This window comes from Sminthopsis crassicaudata, chromosome 3, assembly GCF_048593235.1.
Source record: "Sminthopsis crassicaudata isolate SCR6 chromosome 3, ASM4859323v1, whole genome shotgun sequence".
NCBI lineage: Eukaryota > Metazoa > Chordata > Mammalia > Dasyuromorphia > Dasyuridae > Sminthopsis > Sminthopsis crassicaudata.
In genome coordinates this window covers 77,188,066-77,210,991 of record NC_133619.1, presented here as the reverse complement: position 1 = coordinate 77,210,991, position 22,926 = coordinate 77,188,066, and positions in this window count along the sequence as shown.

Genomic DNA, 22,926 nt, shown 5'->3' with positions numbered 1-22,926 from the left:
ATTCCTACAGTGTCCATTTCCAAAAATGTACGTCTCATCCTGAATTTGGGAGACATTACCTCTCAATCAGGAAGCAGGAAATATATTTGATCCTGTGCTGATTTTTCAGCAATCTGTTATTTCTTTCAATAACTAAGTTTATCTGGCACTGATGACTCAAACCAATTAATGACAGTTAGCTACTCTTTTTCAATCGATTTTTTTACCTTTGGATTTCACCTCTTTATTAATCATTTTTGTTCTTTTCTTTTTGGTTTTTAGTCCAAAATAGTTTTCTGGTTATAGAAAACAGAAACAAGATGAAGTTCAAGAATTATGTTTCATTTTTATCTTTTTTGTCATCTATCACATAACCTCATACATTGTTTTAGAGCAGTAGTCCTATCCTTTTTTCCTCAACCCTGGTTAAAAAGAAAACACAACTAAACCTTTTTGGTTTTTGTTTGTTATCCTTAACATCCATGCCCAGACTCAGATGAGTCTGAGCTTTAGAGCTTGTGGCACTATTCTGTTTTTAAATGTTATTGATATTTTGTTTAATGTTATTTTCATTTCCAAGTATATTCCTAGACCCTCCTTTACCCAGAAAGCCATCCTTTGTTATGTAAAAAAGGGGAAGAAACAGTTCAGTAAAAACAACCAAGACTTATAGTCCATAAAATGATATACATGCAAAAAAGAGAGGAAGTTACATTTTCTTATCTCTTCTTTGAGACTAAGCTTGATCAACAGGATTACATAACATTCAGTTCATTTTCTTGTTATTTTCATTTGCCTTGTTGTTGTCACTCTGTAGAGACACCTAGGTGGTACCAGACCTGGAATCAGGAAAACTCATCTTCCTGAAGTCAGATCTGGTGTCAGACACTTACTAGCAGTGACCTTGGCCAAGTCACTTAATGCGGTTTGCCTCAGTTTCCTCATCTGTAAAATGAGCTGATGAAGGAAATGGCAAACCTGTAGAGTATCTTTGCCAAGAAAACTTCCAAAATATGGTCACAAAGAGTCAGACACGACTGAAATGACTGAACAAGTAAGTTGTATATATATTTTTTGTTACTGCTAACTTCACTTTGTATCAGTTCATATGTCTTCACATACTTCTCTTTAGTCTTCATATTCATGATTCCTTATAGCACAGTAATATTCCATTATATTTGTTAAGGGTATCCCCTTGGTTTCTTAATTGTTACAGAATATGCTGCTAAAAAATTGTGTCATATATAATACCTAACTTAAAGTCCTTGGGAGTTTAATTCTAATAGAGTCAAAAAAAGGCTTTCTGGGTCAAAAGTTGTAGCCATTTTAATTACACTTTTAGCGTAATTCCAAATTGCTTTCCAGAATGGTTGGATCAATTCATAGCTCCACCCACAATTCCAGTCCAAATACTATTACCATCCTATATCTTTGCAATATGTGAGATAAAATCTTAAGAGTTATGATTTGCTTTATCTGCTCATTAGTGATTTAGGGCAATCTTTCTTGTAATTGTTAGTAACTTGCGATTCTCCTTTTGAGAATTGCTTGTTTTTACCTTTTGAGTACTTATTCTGGTGCTATTCATTTAGACCATGCAATTCCTGGTATTTCTTTTATTGTTTATATACAAGGTTCCTAAAATTCAAACATCATTCTCAGAAAGCATCTTATTAATGAAATATAATTATGTTAGGTGGAACAATTAACTGAATCCTTTCAAAGTTAATAGAAATATTTGTCCATTGATGGCTTTGGGGACACTGGGTTGGGAATGTGAGGAACAGAATGGGAAGGAAGCTTTACAGAACACCAGTGTCTTGGTGACCATGGTCCAAGTCGGTCAGTCAGTAAATAAACATTTATTTAACTAATATTAAATAGACCTTCACTGCAGCAAGGCAATGCTCTTTCCTCTCCCAACATGATTTTCTATAGTGGCTACTCCAAATCTCCATTTCTCTCCATAGTCTTCACTTAACATCTCTTTCTATCATCTTATCCACTAAAGTCCTTAATTCATACTTCAAGTTAAAAATCAAGGCTATTTTCCAAGAGCTCCTATTTACCATCATCTTACATCCCTTTGATGTTATAATCTATCTTCTTTAATCTCTGAGGATGAAGTGGGCTTTCTCCTTCTTAAAATTAGCTCTTCTCCATTACCTTTAATCCTTTCCTATCCCTTTTCTCCAGCAGATTGAAGTCATTGTCATCCCAACTCTTTAATCCTTCATCTTTCCTTATAAACTAGTTCTTTCCTTATAGTCTTTCTCTTCTCTCTTTAAAAATAAAATTCTCACTAGATCCTACCATCCTTGGCAGCTATTATCCTATATTTCTTTCTTTTTTTTATTTTAATAGTTTTTATTTACCAGATATATGCATGGGTAATTTTACAATATTGACAATTGCCAAACCTTTTGTTCTAATTTTCCCCCTCCTTCCCCCTCCCCCCATGGCAGGTTGACCAATACATGTTACATATGTTAAAGTATATTATCCTATATTTCTACATTCCTTCATCACTAAACTCCATGAAAAAGTCATCCATACTCAAAGCTTCCATTTCTTTTCTCTGATTCTCTTCTAAATCCTCTTTAGTCTGGCTTCTGATCTCATGCTTTAACTGAAATAATATTCTCCAAAGACAACACTGATCTCTTAATGGCTAAATTTAGTGACTTTTCTCAATCTAATATTTTTTGGCTTTTTTGCAACATTTGGCAATGCCGACTACCTTCTCCTCTTGGAGTGGAGATTCTCTTCTCTCTGGATACTCATGACCCTGCCTCTTTCTCTTTGTCTCCATCTCTGTCCATTTTTCTCTCTCTCATGTGGTTCCTTTCATTTCCTTTGCAGGATCTTTATCCATTTCATTTCCACTAATTATACATATCCCCCAAGGTTCTGCCCTATGCCTTTTTCTAGTTTCCCTTTATATAACCTCATTTGGTGATTTCATCAGCTCCTTCGGGTTCTATTATCATTTTTATGCAAATGACTCCCATGTGTTCAGCCTCATTCTTTCTTCTGAGTTCCAATCCCATATCACCAACTGTTTATTTACTACATTTTGTTTTTTTAAAATTTTTTCCTACTAAAAGTTTTGAACTGGATATCCTAGAGACATCTCAAACTCAGAATATCTCAAATAGAATTAATCTTTCTCCCCAAACCAACTTCTCTTCTAAACATCTCTATTTCTATCAAGGATACTATCATTCTTTCAGTTTCCCAGATTTGCATCTTTAGTATCATTCATTCTCACTTTACATATCCAATTAATTGCCAAATTTTAAAATTGTTTTATTTATAACATACATTGGTTGCACAACCTTTTCGTCATTCACATAGCCATTACCTTGGTCCAGCCCTCATTCTTTTTCTCTTGGATTTTTGTAATATACTCTAATCAATCTCTCTGCTCCAAGTCTTTCCTCCACTCCAATCCATCTTCCAAACACCTACAAAAGTGATTTTCCTAAATTTTTTTTTTTTAAATTTTCAACTGAACTGGTCAAAAGAAGGAAGAATACACACACACAGATTTGAGTATAGAAATGTTTTACTTAACAGTGAGGGGAAAAAGTAGTACTATTATACACACATACATATATATATATATATAAAAAATATATTAAGTAGGAGGTATATATGTATATGTACATATATATTATACAAAGAACAGAAAAAAGAATTGCATAGAAAACTATGAATCTCTATCATGAGCATAAACTTAAAAAATATTTAATAAATCAAATTTCAAAAGTGTCTTACTTGCCTGTTTTCCCCTCCGACCTTCCTTCTCTTCTCTTGTGTACTTCTTTAAAATGCTTCAAATATACTCTTTTCCTTATTTCCTTCTTTTGGTATTTTGATCTCTAACTCTCCCCTTCCCCTATTGTCCATCACAATTAAAACAACAATTACTAAACTTCCTTTGTAACAAATATTCAGTTCAGGAAAATAAATCTATATATTAGTCATGTCTGAAAAAATATATATCATTTATCACTTCTAGTTCATCTTGTCTCTCTGTCAGGAGGTTGATAATATGCTTCATCATCAACCCTTTGAAGTTATGATTTTTCATTGCAGTAATTAAAATCTCAAGTATTTTGGAGTCATTTTTCTTTCTTTTTTTCTTTCTCCATTTTTATAAATTGAATTTTATTTTATTTTCAAAGATCAGCTTTTTCTCCCTTTCTCTTTCCTCCCTTCTCACTGAGAAAAGAAGAAAAAACAAATCCTTGTTATAAAAATGTATAGTTAAGCAAAACAAAATTTCTCTTTGGCTATATCTTAAATAAAACACACTTCAGTAGGTATTCTCAATTCATCACTTTTCTGTCAGGAGGTAGACAGCATATTTCATCATGAGTCTTTTGAAATCCTAAGTGGTTATTATGCATATAAGAGTTTGGCACAATAGTAGTCAATCACATTTATGTATCATAACTTATTCATCCATTTTCCAGTTTACATGCATCTCCTCAGAATCCTATTCTTTGCCACTTCAGAAAGAGCTATATTTTTGTACATCTTTCAAATTCATTCATTCATCTATCTGACCTTCCTTAATTTACCTTCTCCTTATTCCCCTTCTCCCTTTCCCACCTATTATTAAGTTAAATGCAATTCGGTATCCAACCCTCTATGCATGTAGATTTTCCTTCTTTTGACCAGTTCAGATGAGAGTGAGGTCCAAAATATCAGCTGCTTCTTCCCACTTTTTTTTTCTTGTTCATATATATATTTATGTACCTTTATTATGAGATAATTTTCCCTCTTTTCTTTCCCTTTTCTTTTAGTGAATTCTTCTTTCTTTGTCCATTCTTAAGATTATTAAAACATAATAGACCCATTCCTAGACTTTATCTAATTAGATTCTTTTTATAAACCTGAGGATGATCTGGATCAGAAGAAACACATTTATCATCTCCTAATATTTGATTGTAAATAGTTTATTTTTGTTTAGTCCTTCATCATTGTTCATTTATGTTTACATTTTTGTTTCTCTTCACTCCTGTATTTGTTGTTCAAATTTTTCCCTCAGCTTTGGTCTTTTCATGGAAAATGCTTGGATGGACTCTATTTCATTAAAAATCCATTCCTCCACTGCAGCATTGTGCTCCGTTTTGCTAAGTTACTCTTGATTGAAAACCCATATCTTTGCTTTTTGGAATATCATATTCTAGGTTCTCTGTTCCTTTATAATTGTGACTACTAAATCAGGTGTGGTCTTCGCTGTGGCTCTCTGGTATTTGAATTCTTTCTTTTTGGTTGCTTGCAATACTCCCCCCACTTCCCCCCTCCCCATCTGACCTGGATATTCTGGATCTTGCCTTTGATGTTCCTGGGAGTTTTAATTTTGAGGTTTCTTTTAGGAGATGACTAGTGAATTCTTTCAATTTACACTTTTATTTTTAATTCAAAGTAACTTGAGCAGTTTTCTTTCAAGATTTCTTGAAACATATTCTCTTTTTCTTCTTGCTTATTGTGATCAGATACTCCAATGATTCTTACACTTTTTTCTCCTCAATCTGTTATTTTTACTATGAGGTCCCTTATATTTCTTCCATTTTTTTCAGCCTTTTGATTTTGTTTTTAATATTTCTTATTAAATGTCAGAGTAATTGGCTTCTATATGGTCCATTCTAATTTTCAAGGAGTTTGTTGTTTGGAAAAGGTTTTGTACTTCTTGTGTCTAGCTGTTCATTCTTTTCCAATTCCTTTTTCCATATCTTTCATTTCTTTTACAATTTTTTTTTCCTGTAAGCACTCTCATTCAATATATTAAACCATTTAAAATTTTTTTAAAAAAAAGACCTTTGCTTCATCTGTTTCAGGAATTTTAATTGAGTTTGTGCCCCAGCTTCTTTTCTTTGAGGTAATGCTTATAGATGTTTTGGAGTCATTTTCTGGTTTGTGTCTTGAGTGTCCCTGGCATCGTAATAGATCATTATGCTAGAATTCTTTTTATTTGCCCATTTTTCCAACTTAATTCCTAACTTTAGACTTAGAGTTGGACTCTGTGGAACTTTCAGAAGAAGGTCTAAGCTGATCCTAATACTAATTTTTTGAGGGGATATCAAGCATTATAATATTCCAGGATCTCAGAATTTAAGGAATCTGAGATTGCAGCTGAGGACCTGCAAGCTTTGGGCAACATCTGATTTCTGTCACCCTGGACTGAATTCTGCAAGTTCCTGACCTGGATTTAGGTCTGTGCAAGAGAAGACTATTGCTGGACTTTATCAGCCAGTGGAAAGCTCTTTTAACTCAGAGTGGCAGGAATTGTAGGTTTCCCTTTGATCTGGAATTCTGTCCCTGGTTATTTCTTTGCAGACTGGATCTAGACGTCAGAAATTAGAGCCTGCTAGGAGCCTGCAGTCTGAGCCACACACCATTGTGTTGCTACTAATTTCTGAAGTTCCTTTCTCCATATACGACTCAAGACTTCCTTAACCAGAAACTTTTGTGCAGATCTCTTTTTGCTCCACCCTGGATCTATAACCAGGGACTGGGTAGGGGATAAAAAAGCTGCCCCTTGGCACTTGCTCTTGTCATGGTGCCCCAATGTGGATTGGGGGTTGCCCCTGTGAAGGTCTAGGATCTCCTCTTAAGTCGGTACACAGCATTTCTTTGTATGTTGGAGTATTCTGTATATACAGAGTGCATGTTCAAAGTCAGAGCTTGATCAGAATTCCCTTATGTTAAGACAATCAAAGGACTCACTATGATTTCTTCTGGATTTCACCACCAGGATCCAGTCTAGTGCATTTTCTAGATCTGTCTGGAGTAGCTTGTACAGAGTTATTTTTCTTTACAATGTTGTAGACACTGTATAAATTGTTGATCATTTATTCTCCTTTCTTTTCATTTCATACAAGTCTTGCATAATTTCTCTGTATGTCTTTTTTTTTTTTTTAACAGAGCAGTAATATTTTATTACATTTATACACCCTTATTTATTGGATCATTCCCTAACTGATGGGAACTTTCTATATTTTCAATTCTTTGCAAAAACAAAATGTTCCTTCTTGAATATTTTTGTATAATTTGCATCCTTTTCCTGTTTCTTTGATCTCTTTGAGGCCTAGGCCCAATAATATTTGGTCAAAGAATATGCACAGTTTAGTGCTTTTGGGGGTAAAATTACAAATTGTTTTCTGGAATGATTGAACCAGTAATTCAGAACTCTGCCAACAGTGCACAGATATGCCTGTTTTTCCATATTTCTGTCAACATTTTCCATTTTCTTTGTTTGTTCTCTTTGCCAGCTTGATGAATAGGAGATGAGACATCATCATCATTTATCTAGAATAAATACTAGAAATTCTACCCAGAAACACTACTTAGTGAATTGCCAAAAGAATTTTCCCAGACTTCTGGATTCCCAGACTTCCATATTATCATACTTTACTGAAGTAGTGTTTCCATGGAGGAGTAGATATCCGTCAACATTAGGAAAATGAAGTGAGAAAAGATTGTCATTTACAGTAATGTTTTTAAGGAATTTATTTATACATGGATCCAAAGTCACAGCAAACAAAGAAATGAGTTGATGTATTGATATGAGTAACACAAGCCAAAAATAGAAGTTGTAAGTAGCATTCAGTTACTAATTTTGAAAAAAAAAAAACTAAAAGATTAAGAATTGATAGCTTTATTTAGTTTCATAGGGTGTATTTCAAACACTAAACAGAATTAGAATTTAGCTCATTAGTGATAGCAGAGGAGGGGATTTTTATTGTTGTGGAGGTGTGATTTCCACTGTATCAAGAATTCTTCATGTGGAAACTCTGCATCCTGAAAATCAGAAATTCCTCTGTAACTTGTGATCTTAGAGAATTAACAAAGAGGGAAAATAGAAAATTTAAATACTTTACCCAGGTTCAATAGCTTAGGTTGTGTCAAAGGCAGTACATCAGCCCAGGTGTTTCTGATATCAGGACTAGTCTTCTACCTACCACACTGGGTTGCTTCTTTAATTAGAATCAGGATTACTAGATGACAATATTACAATGATGATAAATTTTGTCAAGTAATGTGAAATTGATTGGGACATGTTGGATAAAAGCAATATTCAGAGGAAGTCCACATTTATATTAATAAAACTGCAAAATATATTGAGAGGAAGATGCCACATGACAACTAACAATTAAAAAATGAGTGTCTGCATAGTGTTAGACACATAGTAAGTAAAATGCTTCTTGACTATTTTAAAAGCAATGATGAAACTATTGGCATGTGTACAGTAGAAAATGATGTAGGAGGGGAAGAATAAAGAAAACTTTTTTTTTTTCATCTAGGAGATGCATCTTGGGATTGACTATTTGAAGAAAAATATAGAAATTGTTATTTTTCTGTGATGATGAATTCTGGAAGCTCTTGCTTCCTCCCTCTTTTCTTGTTTCGGGAAAGCACTGCATTACTATATATTGGGAAATGTTTCAACCTTTGTTTATGGTTATGAAAAGTTTAATTCTTAAAATGGACAATATAATGTTCTCTATTAATTTAGGTTTTAAAAGACAAAACTATTTTATTGGTAATCTAGACAACTTCTTCTTTAGCTTATAATTAAGTACATAGTGAAAATGATAGATTTTTATTCTAATCACAGTCTCAATAAAAACACAGTTTTACTTCATGATAAACAGTTTCTATCATTATTTAAGCCAATGGTGGAATTTAAGCATATTCAAAAGATCTTAGAACCATTGTGTGGCTTTTGGCACATCAATTACTTTCTTCTTGAGAATGTTTCTTTTCTTTTTCAGATTCTACAACATCACTTACAATGGGTTATACTTTTATCTATCTGACAGGTCTTCTTAATTTCCTCACCTTTATCATCTTCTTCTCACTAAATGTGGGACCTTCTCAACATTTTGCCCCAGGCCTTTTTTTCTTCTTGGCACTACATTTTCCCTGGATCTCATTGGTTTGTATGGATTCAATCATCATTTCTATAAAGATGATTGCCAGATCTAAATATACAGTTCCAAGTTCTGTCCTGACTTCCAGCCCTATATTGTTAACTTTCTCCTAGACATCTCCAGCAGGATGTTCTTTCATATCAAACTCAATACAACAAAGATGAAACTCATCATCTTATCCCTAACTCATTCCTCTTTTAAACTTTTCTATTTCTATTGAGCATTTGAACTTCTCTGGTTTGGTAGGAACTGGGACAACTTACTTGTCATACTAATAGGCTTATTTCTAAGAACTGGGCCTTGAGTTCATCAATTGAGTGCTTCCAAGGAGGAATTCTACCAGTGTAGCACAAAAATCTGCCCCCACCACTTACTCTTCAAAAGTTGCTTAAGGGTATTGTGGAGTTAAGTGAGTCCACCAAGGTCATTCAATCAGTATGTGTCAGAGATGGGATTCAAAGCCAGGTGTTCTTGAACATGAGATCAATTCTAACTTTCATGCCAAACTGCTTTTTCACTTCTGCCATGATCTTTGAAAAGCTAGAGGCACTTCTCCACCAGTTTGGAAGGGGGAATAAGTCCTCTTTGTTCATGTAATTTATGTGCTACTAAACTATGGATTTATTTGGATTATTGAAGTTTAAATTATGGGAAAAATTCATCTCCTATTCACCCTGTACATTAGGAGCTCTATAAAAACAGGAACTGTCTTCCATTTCAATTTATATCCATAGCATTAAATGCAATGCTTTGCACTTAGTAAATGGTTAACAAATATTTCATCCTTCATTCTTATGATTTTTTTTGTTTTGATCCACTTTAAAAATTGGAACTCCTGAAGTCATTCTATATATACAATTACCCACCGTGTTAACAGGATCTTTAAAAAAGGTAAAATATTTAATCAGGACTAAGATCAAGAATAAGATCACAGGGAAACAATCTTATATACATTCCTGGGTGAGAACAGTCCTTTTTAAAATTTTTCACCTGGCTGCACGCCTGGGCTTACTTAAGCCCTCTGGACTCATCATCCTGCAAAATCACATCAACCCTGAAAAACAGCTTCCTCAGTACTCCCTGCTCCTAGGGTCTTTCCTTCCCTATAGTTGGAGAGGGTGGAGAATGGACAGTGAAGAATTCTTCCCAAAGTCTCCATTTAAGGAGAATGCAATCTCATAATTTCTTATTTAGTTGTACTCATGGACTTCATTATGTCCCCATGCTGCCTTTACTTTCAGATTTTATTTAAAGTGTTGTCTTCCCCCTTAGACTATCAGCTACTCAAGGACAGGGACTGTCTTTTGCTTTTCTTTCTATCCCCAAGTTCTGCAAGTTGAATTTGAGATGCCTTTGGAACATCCAGGTGAAGATGTCAGTATGGCAGTTGGTTAGAGTTTGGGAGAGATAAAGGTTGGGTTTATAGATTTGAAAGTTATTACTTTTGCTTTTACAAATAAAATATCTTTTTGCAGCAGTAGTTCATTTTTTCTTCGTTTTTTGAAAGCTAGTGCAAACGGTTTCCACCAGTCTCCCCATCCTATAATTAATGATTTTGTCAATCTTTTCTTTCTCTAGGGCTTCTGGATACTTAGTATCCTTCCCTCTGAGGTTGGAGTATTAGTAGGCCATAATACAGAGTAGCAGCAGCAGCAGCTAACACCCTCTGATGCTACAGAGCTGCCATTGTCATTTGGGGATGCCATAGAGCTGCTTCTTCTGCTAAGTTGGGGACCTCTGCCATTCTGTTATTTTTGCTGTGCTCTTCTGTGCTGGATGCATCCACTCTAGTGCTGGATGCCTCCATTCTTCCCAGGAGAACTCTAATGCTGCTGCTGCTCTCTGCTACCATCTGCTGGTCACACTGACTGCCATGCTGTCTCAGGGGGAACAATGCATTTGAGGGTCTCAGGACTCCTTTAGCTCTTTTGTGATTTTAAGTTCCGCAGCCAGTGCACCCAGTCAGCTAGTTACAGAATTTCTTATGTATGCATCTTGAGCGCCCTTTGTCATTCTGCCTTTTGGAATACTCCAGCTTAAATTATTATCGAAATTGTGATCTAAAAGTTATTTTGGTTCAAGCTATTTATCCTTCAGTCACAAGCTATGTTCCCTTCAAATTATCCCATGTACTCTGTTTAGCAAATTATAAGGGCACTGATTGGAACTGTGAGGAAGAAATTCTTCTCAATACGTTTTTGTCCCAGCTGTTGAGTAAATTTGCTTAGGAGGAATACCCAAAAGGGCTGGTGCTTTTTGTTGTATGTTTCTGTCAACCAAAAAGTTGCTCAGTTTTCTTTATAATAGCCAACAAATAATAAGTATAGTAGGGTTTTATATTCTCTATATCTTTCTTTAAAAGATGTAGTCTGCTATAGAATGCTATAAGAACAAAGAAAACTGTTGTTGGCTGGTGAAGGCAATAGGATCATAGACCCTAGAAACTACTGAAGAACATTATGGTTAGTGTCTGTGTCTTCAGAGCTCTCTCTCTGCTCCAGCCCATCCTCTGTTCAGCTGTCAAGCTGACCTTCATCAAATACAAGTCTGACAATATTACCATCATTTTCAATAAACTCTAGTGACCCTAGCAATGATCAACTATGACAGGCTTGGTTCTTCTCAGCGGTTCACTGATCCAAGACAATCTCAATAAACTTTGGGTAGAAATACCATCCTCATCCAGGGAGAGAACTATGGAGATTGGATGTAAATCAACACATGCTTGATGTTCACTTTTTTCTTATATTTTCTCTTGTGATTTTTCCCTTTTGTTCTGATTTTTCTCTCCAAACATGAGTCACTCTAGTAAATAGTAAACACTCTAGGACCAAGTAGAAAACCTTTGCTTAGTATTCAAACTCTTTAATAATCAACTCTCTGCCTCTTACTTTTTTAAAATTGATTTTTAATACACATTGCTTTCTGAATCCTGTTGGGAGAAAAAAATCAAAATAAAAAGGAAAATCCATGGGAAAAAATAAAAAAACGAAAAAAGAAGTAAACAGCATGTGTTGATTTATATTCAATCTCCATAGTTCTTTTTCTGGATTTAGATGGCAAATTTTATCCAAAGTCTCTTGAGAGTGCCTTGAATCACTGAAATGCTGAGAAGAAGCAAGTCTTTCATAGTTGATCATCACACATTCTTGCTGTTATTGTGTACAATGTGTTCCTGGTTCTGTTTCATTTCACATCAGTTTGTGTAAATTTTTCCAGGCCTTTTTAAAATCAGCTTGCTCATCATTTTTATAGAACAAAAATATTACATTACCTTCATACACCATAACTTGTTCAGACATTTCCCAATTGATAAGCATTTTCCCTCTTTTATGATTTCCTTGGGTTACAGACCCATAGTGGCAGTGTTAGGCCAAAGAGTATGTACAATTTTATAGCCCTTTGGGCATGGTTCCAAATGTCTCTCCAGAATGGCCGGATCATTACCACCTCCTACTTTTTTGATCTTGTACCTCATATTTCACCATGTACTTTGCAATCCAGCATTTCTGGCCTCATTGCTATTCCTCCCACAGGATATACTCCACCTACAGACTATAGACATGTCCATTGGATATTCCCTATGACTGAAAAATTCTCTCCTCATCACTACTTCCTGGCTCCTTTCATATTTCAGTTAACATTCTATCTTCTGCAAGATGCCTTTTCCCATTTCTCCCTATTTTTAGTGTGTTTCTCTCTGAGATTATCTCTAACTTATCATATATGTGTATATGAAGATATATATGCACACACACATATCTTTTTTGTACATAGATATTTACATTTTGTACATTTTGACTGTGAAGATTATCTTTTGCCTTTCTTTGTATCTCTAGTGATTTGTACAATGTCCATCCAAATACTGTCATTTAGTCATTTTCAGTTGTGTCCAATTCTTTGTGACCTCTCTCTTTTTATAACTTTATTTTGCCTTCTGTTAATTAATGTTTTCAGCTAAGCAGAACAACCTATGCATTTTGTGGTTTGTTTTTGTTTTTGTTTTTTGCAAAGGCAATTGGAGTTAAGTGACATAATAGCTAGGAAGTGTTGTGTCTGAAGCTGGATTTGAACTCAGTTCTTCCTATCTCCCAAGATATCCACTGCCCCATCTAGCTGCCCCAAGGAGGGATGTTTCTTTTTTCTTTTCTTTTCTTTTTTTTCTTCTTTGCTGAGACAATTGGGGTTAAGTGACTTGCTCAGGGTCACACAGCTAGAAAGTGTTAAGTGTCTGAGACCAGATTGGAACTCAGGTCCTCCTGACTTCAGGGCTGGTGCTCTATCCACAGGAGTAATATTTCTTGCCAGAGATTCTGGAGTGGTCTGCCATTTCCTTCTTTGATGGATGAGGAAACTGAGGCAAGCAGGATTAAGTGACTTTCCTAGGGTCACACAGCTAGTAAATGTCTGAGACTGGATTTGAACTCAGGCCTTCCTGACTCAGACCCACTGCACAATCTAGCTGGAGGTGCTTTATAAATACTTGTTGAGTGGTTCTTTTCAATAGTGAGGAGATTCAGGCCAATTCCAATAGACTTGTGATGGAGAGAGCCATCTGCACCCAGAGAGAGAACTATGAGAACTGAGTGTGAACCACAACATAGTGCTCTTACCTTGTTTGTTGTTTGCTTGTTTTAATGTGGTTGTTTTTAAATCTGGATTTCAAACATGCCACTGAAACTGTTCATCTCACATGAGTGGATGCCCATCAATCTGGGAATGGCTGAATAAGTTATGGTATATGAAAGTTATGAAGTATAATTGTTCTATAAAAAATGGTGAACAGGCTGATATTAGAAACCCCTGGAAAGATTTACATGAACTGATGCTGAGTGAAACAAGTGGAACCAGGAAAACATTATACACAGCAACATCAAGAGTGTGCAATGATCAACTATGATAGAGTTGGTTCCATGATTCAAGGCAATCCCAATTAACTTCAGATAGAAAATGCCATCTACATCCAGGAAAAGAGCTATGGAGATTGAATGTAAATCAACACACGCTATGTTCTCTGTTTCTTTATTTTTCTTCTGTTTTCTTTTTCTTCTCATAGTTTTTTCCTTTTGTTCTGATTTTTCTCTCCCAATGATTCATGAGGAAATACATACAAATGTGAATGTATAATAAAAAATGTTGTTTTTATGTGTAACTGGGGAAATTTTTTAAAAATTAAAAAAACATCAGTTAAACCTTAAAAAAAGAAAAAAAAAGAAGGAAACTAGTAATTTCTTAGTTGCCAAATTCAATGACCTTTTCTCTGTCCTCGTTGTCTTTGGCCTCCATGTTGCTTTTGACACTGATTTGATACTCTCTACTCTCTAGGTTTTTGGGACCTCTCCTCCCCCCCCCCCCCACCTTCCCCTGGCTTTCTTTAAGTTCCCTCCAAAATAAACATCTAAGGTAGAATTTGAACTCAGGTTTCATGGCTTCTCCTCCATATTCTATATACTATTCTCTGCTATTTGTAATGCTTGCTAATATCTAGTCTACACTTTCCCTACAGGCATATATCCTAAGGGAACTGTGTACCAATTAGCAGGCTATCACCTCTTGTGGAAATCCCAACCTTCTAGGAAGGAATAGTTGCTGCATCAAGTCTATAGTGTACCTAGGGATTATTTTTTGGGAGCCATGTGCCTGCCAATACGTGGTGTACACCTTTTTGAGTTGACACATATACCTTATAATTCTCTGCTGTTCAAAAGTTCAAAAAACAATTAGGTAGTAATTAGTCACATCAAATTTTGCTTCTGCAAGGCAAAAGGCAAGGTGTCTATCCCTTTCCTTCTCCTCATTCTCCCCAGGTGAATGGGAAGGCTAGTGGTTTGGACATATAATAAGCTTTCCACCCCAATCCAAGATCCCAAGTTACTCAGGGATCCAACTTTTAGAAAGTTTTAGACAAAAAGCTGATGCTGCACTAAGAGGAGACAGTCTGGTCATCTGTGGCAGTAAAATAAGCCAGTGTGTCAAACTCAAATAGAACAGATCTTGCAGGACACATATTGATACAGAAAGCTCCAAATTAATATTATGTTGTATTTTTTATTCTTTTGTTTAACATTTCCTAATTACATATTAATTTGATTCTTACTACACTAGGGAGTTTTGAAGGCCCAACGGGGCCCATTAGCTGTGAGTTTGACACCTCTAATTAGACTGCTGAAAACAATGTTTTTTCTGAGTTGACTAATAAAGATTAAAGACCAAGAGGTAAAAGCCCAGGAAATTTAACTATACCACAACAAACAAGTGACTGAGGCAGAAGGTGTGTCAGGAAACCTGATCTCTAGGACTCGAGCTTTAAGCATATGGAGACTTGGCCCATACTAGTCAATCTTTCATCAGTTCACGGTTCTGTCTCTGTCTGTTTCTATGTCTGTCTCTCATCCCAGAATCCCTGAAAGTTAGTTAGAAGGGACTTCACAGGCCTTCTAGTTTAATATTCATCTGAACAAGAATCTCTTCTAAGCCAGTGAGCAGGGCTCATTGGGAACCTGGGGGATCAGAGGGAAGAAGCAGTCCTACTGGACATAATGAACTCTTCCTCCTCCCCATTATCATTAAGAACTACATGAACCAGACAACATTGATAGCCAGTTCTGAAATTTTGTTTCTCCTAACTAGGAGAGATCTCCATAAAAGAAGGTGGTAAAGATGTTTATCATTTAGATGATAATATTTAAGTAGAATGGGCAGTCAGGATAACTGATAAAAGTGTTAGCAATTATTCAGTAGGTTCATCTGTGACTTTTGATTGCCTTCCATAGTCAATTATGATTTTGGTAGTGTATTCCTTAAAGAACTGCAATGATTAGGATTTTACTATCTTATATGGCATTGTATTCATTTTAGATAATTCTAATATTTGGGATTATTTCATTCTATCAGACTAGTTCCTTCTTCAATGGAAAAAATGCTGAGGAGAGAGGAAGGCAATTTGAGGCTTGGATCTTGAAGGAGAGTGTTTATGCATTAGGAAGTAGAATGATTGCTCCATGTCATTTGTACATTGCCTGAAGAAACTATTATAATTACAAGATCAAATTATTAACTACGATAAGCTAAATGGATGTCATATTGCTTGTTTAGTGCCTGGGAGAAGGTTCAGAGGTAGAATTAGTATGCTCACAGGAGTTCTTGATCTGGAAGTCCTCAAACTTGTTTTGTTTTTAAAATTTGGTTTTAATATAAGTGATTTCCTTTGTAATCCAATGTCTTTTATTTTATGCACTTAAAAAATTTTCTGAAGGGCATACATGGGCTTCACCAATGAGATATCTTAGCATAAATTTATTGAAAATATTATAGTGCAAAACAATTTCTTGAGAAGACTCAAAAGACTGTCTTAAGATCAAACAATTGTCCTTGAGCAAATCTCAAGGGGAAAAGAAGGGTAATCACCGAGACTGACTACAAATTGAAATTTTATGCTGGGTGTGGATTCTAACTTGACTGATCCGGTTGTTGGGCCTAGGCCTTTTCCTCCTCATTAGGACCAGTTATATTTTCTCTACCAGCCATTTGAAATTCTCTATGTTGAACATTCTCTTTTTTATTCCTATTTAGGTCACTTTATCTTCATTTCTTTACTAAACTCTAGGTAAACTTAAAATAATTAGATGTTATCTTAAAGGAAAATAAATCAACTTTCTTTTAGGAACCAGAAAAAAAAAGAAGCATTAACACCTACTTTGGGTTACTAGTTTCATTGGTAAGACAATAAAAACTGTAATGAATGATTGTTTATTGCCTCTAGGATAAAATAGAAAAATCCAAATATGGTATTTAAATACCTCCCTTCATGAACTCTTTTTAAAATTCAATTTAGCCTGATAACTGTTCTCCATGAATATTAATTTTCTTCCCCATCTATACTTTTGCACAAGTGGTCTCTCATGTCTGGAATTTTATCTCCTCTGCCTCATAAAATTAGTAGCTATATTGAAAGCACAGATATGGTACCTTTCATAAGTCCTACACTTATTTGAATTCACTCCCTCTTAAAATTACTTTTTGTATTGTTTTTAATCTATATGTGTGTGTGTAAAATATCTTTTCCCATTCTTCCCAGTTGTAGGTAATCTTCATGAAGTCAAGGATTCCCGTTTATTTATTTATTTATTTCTGGTCTTTGTATCCCCAGGACCAAGAATGATACATTGCACAAGTAGGCATTTAATAAATACTTGTTGAATTGAATTAAATTTTTTTTAAGTAAATTTATTTATTTTTCATTGATATTGCTTTATGAATCATGTTAGGAGAGAAAAGTCAGAGCAAAAGGGAAAAACCATGGGAGAGAGAAAAAAAACAGAAAAAAATGGACATAGCATGTGTTGATGTACGAAATTCAGTCTCCTTAGTTCTTTTTCTGAATGCAAATGCCATCTGTTCAAAGTCTATTGGGATTGCTTTGGATTACTGAACTACTGAGAAGAACCAAGTCTTTCATAGTTGAGCATCACACATTCTTTTATTATTATTATTATATCCTTTTATTTACAAATGCATGGGTAACTTTCCAACATTGACCCTTGCAAAATCTTCTGTTCCAACTTTTCCCCTCCTTCCCCTCACTCCCTCCTCTAGATGGCAGGTAGTCTAATACATGTTAAATATGTTAAATTATATGTTAAGTATATAATATGTATACATATTTATACAGTTATCTTGTGCACAAGAAAAATCGGATCTAGAAAAAAGGTAAAAAACCCAAGAAGGAAAATGAAAATGCAAGGAAACAATAACAGAAAGAGTGGAAATACTATGTTGTGGTCCACACTCATTTCCCATAGTTCTCTCTCTGGGTGTAGCTGATTCTCTTCATTACTGAACAATTGGAACTGGTTTGAATCATCTCATTGTTGAAGAGAGCCATGTCCACCAGATTTGACCGTTGTATAGTCTTTTTGTCATGTACAATGATCTCCTGGTTCTGCTCATTTCACTCAGCATCAGTTCATGGAAGTCTCTTCAGGCCTTTCTGAAATGATCCTGCTGGTCGTTTCTCACAGAACAATGTTATTCCATAATATTCATGTACTATAATTTATTCAGCCATTCCCCAATTGATGGGCATCCACTCAGTTTCCAGTTTCTGGCCACTACAAAGAGGGCTGCCACAAACACTTTTTCTCCTTTAAGATCTCTTTGGGATATAAGTCCAGTATTATCACTGCTGAGTCAAAGGGTATGCACAGTTTAATACTTTTCTGGGCCTGATTCCAAATCACTTTCCAGAATGGTTGGATCTGTTCACAGTTCCACCAACAATGTATCAGTGTCCCAGTTTTCCCACATCCCCTCCAACACTCGTCATTGTCTTTTCCTGTCATCTTAGCCAATCTGAGAGGTGTGTAACTGTATCTCAGTGTTGTCTTAATTTGCATTTTTCTGATCAATAATGATTTGGACCACCTTTTCATAGATCATCACACATTCTTGCTATTATTGTGTGCAATTCATTCTGGTTTTATTTGTTTAGCTCAGCATCAGTTTATGTAAATCTTTTCAGCCTTTTCTAAAATCAGCTTGTTCATCATTTTTTATAGAACAGTAATATTCCATGACCTTCATATATCACAACTTGTTTAGCCATTCCTCAACTGATGGGCATCTACTCATTTTTTATGAATTAAATTTTTTGACAACTTACTGCTGGATCCTGCCCATCTTATTTATGCACATTAAATTAGAGTTAGGAAGGAATAGACAAGACACAACATTAGAGTCATGCATTCATGGCCATATGGCAGCTAGTGGCTTGTTCCCTACTCCATGGGGAAGCTGAAAAAAATTCTCCTTTCCTTTGCTACCAGGGAAGAAAGAATCTTTTTTTTTTTTTTTTTTTTTTTTTTTGTAGGCCCATTTAATTCCAATTCAGCTTAAAAAAAGCTTGGTTACCATTCAGTAGTATTTCCAGGAGAAGGCTCTTCAAACCTTTTTATGGATAGTGCTGCAAAGAATTCTGCATATGTGCTAAGGAATGAACCTTCAGTGGCTGCTTACCCTATTGTGTTCTTCCCCACACCAAAAAAAAATTTTTATTCTCAGAAAATAGGCTGGCCTACATTCAGAACACACTGTCCATTTCTCCAATCCATAGCAGGCCTCTGCTATATCCAAGTCAAGTCCAAGTCCAAGAAGGCATAAGGATTGTCTTTTTATGTGCTTCTTCCTCATCATTTAGGAAAGAGTCTCAAAAATAGTCAATATAGTATAGATTTTATATAGTCATCCATATATACATTTATGTACCTATATATGAAGTCACAATTGTTTCCAAATACAGAATTATACAAATCCACAAAAAGTATTTTACGTTTTATCAAAAGTTACTGCTTGATGAGTGCTTTAAAAGAGACTGTCTTTGTGCTTAAAATGGCATCCCTTAAATCAAATGCAACTAAAAAAATCAATTTTTAGCTGAAGAAGCAAGGGAGAAGGAGGGAGGTATGGACACACACATATATATACAGAGACACAGAGAGAGAGACAGAGAGAGACAGAAAGAGACAGAGACAGAGAGGCAGCCTGTGCCAGACATGTTGAATCACCACCACCTTGACTATCATCTCTCTCTTCCCCATTTATGGGGACAGGCCAGGACCTTTAACCCAAGAGCCTGGGGGATAGCAATGTTTTCAGCTGGATGGCCTTCTCCATCATAATGAAAAGCAACTTCTGTGAACATGGATGTAGCTTAGCAACTGTTCCTGCAGCTGCTATTATTTTCATTTTGGTTCAGTGTCAGAAACAGAAATAATTTTATCAATGGAAATGACACGAAAGGAGAAGCTTTAACATCTGTTTTGCTGCTGTTCTTTAAGGGCAACAGGGCTTTTCCATCTGACTAGCATCTGTCTCCCCCTTTAGAATGTCAGCTACTTGAGGTCAGGAACTGTCTTACTTTTCTATTTTTATTTCCAATGCTTAGCACAATACTTTGTGTGTAATAAGTGTTTCTTAAATGCTTCATTCATTCAAAAGGAAACTTGGTCTTTACAGAGTTTCTCAGAATACATGGAGCTAATTTTTTTAATTAAAGCTTTTTATTTTCAAAACATATGCATGGATAATTTTCAACATTCACCCTTGCAAAATCTTGTGTTCCAATTTTTTTCCCTCTGTTTCTCCCACTCCCTCCCCTAAACTACAAGTAATCTAATACGTTAAACATGTGCAATTCTTCAATATCTATTTCCACAATTATCTTGCTGCACAAGAAAAATTAGATCAAAAAGGAAAAAATGAGAAAGAAAAAAATGCAAGCAAACAACAATAAAAAGTGACAGTGCTATGTTGTGATCTACAATCCTCTCTCTGGACGCAGATGGCTTTCTTCATCACAAGACCATTGCAACTGGCTGAATCATCTCATTGTTGCAGAGAGCCACCTCCATCAGAAATGATCATTGTATAATCTTGTTGCTGTATATGATGATCTCCTGGTTCTTTTGGGTCCTTATAACAATGTAGGATCCTGAAATTCTCTTTAGGAATCCTTGAATCATACAGTAAATCCAAGTGGAAGTCAAGACAAAGTCTCAAAGTATTTCTTTCCCCAGTCTATAATGCATATTTCCTGAAATAACAGAGCATTTGAAATAGTCTGCAGCAATTGATGAAAAACAACTTGAGGTTTGGACTAAGGTATTCTTTTCTATAGTGTCCCTGTATAACCTAGCCAGTTAGATCATAGAGTGGACAGAGTACTGGACCTGGAATCAGGAAGAACTGAATTCAAAATTGATATCAGACACTTCCTTGCTGTATGACTCTGGGCACATCAGTTAACTTGTTTACTGCAGTTTCCTTAACTGCAAAATGGGAATAATGATATTGTTACATCAAATGAGATGTTTGCAAAGTGTTTAAGATATTTCTTGGCATGTAGCACATGTCTAATAAATGCTATTTCCTTTCTTCTCTGAAACAATCTCGGGCACCCAACATTTCCCCAATGTATTCCTCACTGCCAGGATAATACTAGTAGAATTCCAAATTCATGGGATGCCCATTAATTGGGAATGGCTGAACAAACTGTGGTACATGAAAGTGATAGAATACCATTGTGTGGTAGGAAATGAGGAAAGAGATGATTTCAAAAAGACATGCAAACACTTGTATGAACTGATTGTGAGTGAAATGGACAGAACTAGAAGAAGAATTTATACTAATGTTATAAAAATGAACATTTTTTAGGACTTTTATAAAATACTGAAGAATAAAACAAACAGAACCAGAAGATGAGTTAATACAATAACAATATTTTAAATACAAAAAGCTTTGAAAGCTGTAACAACTTGAATCAATGAAATGATCCCTCTGAGATTATCTGAAATTTGCTCTCTCTACATCGTCTGTTTGTAATTGGTTGCAAATGGTTTCCCCCATTAGAATATAGCTTGCTTGAAAACTAGATTAAACCAAGCAGAAATCAATGACTTGATGAAACAGGAAGAATATCCAAAGATTGAAAAAAATAAAAGAAAATGTAAGATATCAAACATCAGAAAGACTAACTGTGGACAATATCTCAGGGAGGAGAGAAAATTTAAGAATCACTGGATTCCTTGAAAATCATGACAAAAAAAAGAGCCTAGATGCTAATTCTAAGAAATTATAAGTGGTAACTATCCAGCTATGTAAGAACTGGAATAAAGATAATGAAAATCCATGTATCACTACCAGAAAGGAACCTGTAAAAGAATGGTAGAATCAAAATCCAGATTTTCATTGTCAAACAAAAAATATTATAAACATCCATATGGAAGTAGTTTATCAAAAATTTTAAAATGAATGTTAAAAATTGCTTTCACATGTAATTGGGGAAAAATAAAATACTAAATAAACATAATTAAAATGAGGCTAAAAATGTAATTCAAGAACCAAAGAATTATAATAAAGATCACATAAAACCTGGGTTTCTAATAGAAGTGAAAGAAATAAAATATTCTAAAAGGTAAAAGAGATAGGTTTACAACCAAGTAAATCGAGGAACTAGGATATTAAGAGTGTTGGAAGAAGAATTAATATGTATGTTAAAATTCTCTATGAAAGCATGAGTTGAGTTGGATTAAAAAAAACTGTAAACTTGACATAGAACTCATGGATCAAGGAACATGAGATGAATACACAGAGTTGAGTTTGAAATTACATCAAAATAAACAGGGAAATAAGTAGGGAATGGTGGACAGGGAGTGCTTAGGAGAAGGATAAAGAGAAAAAGAATAGTCATAAGTAAAACTAATTTCCTGATCCTGGGGGAGGAATTACAATGTGGGGGAAGTACCTAGTAGAAGGAATTCTGGCCTGTGAGTCAGGAAGATGTGAATTCACATGCTGGTTTATATACTAATTAGTTATGTGATTTTAGGATTAATCCCTTAACCTCTCTCAGCCTCAGCTATTTTTTTTTTTAAGATTAAAAAAAAAAAGCATAATAATAATACCTATTTTATAGGGTTGAAAGCATCAAATATATCCATAAATATTTATTAAGCACCTACTGTTTGCCAAGCACTGTGCTAATCACTGGGATAACAAAAAGAAGTTAGCTGTTATTCTGGCCATTTTCTTTCATTTTTCAGTGCTTTTTATTTCTGTTTGCTCTTTTTCATATTGTTATAGTCCTCAAAGTAGGTGATGACTTGAGTATGGAAAACAGATCTTTTGTATAGGACTTCTCTTAGGTATTTATATATGTATTCTTCTGCATCTCATGCTTGATTAGGTAGATATTATAATGACATGGAGTTGAAAGGGCTGGTTCATTCTGCCACTGTTTTTAGTATTTCTTGGATGTGCTTGTCTTCCCAGAAGTTGGAGATTTATAATGTCTTTAGGACATCATCACTTAAGAGGGCCCTAATTAAGTTAGAGTTGTCTGGTAAAAATGATCTCTAAGCCCTTCAAATAAACGCACAGGCATAATTATAATAGAGTTAAAAGTCACCAGAGAGGAAAATTACCTATATTCTGGCTTCATTCT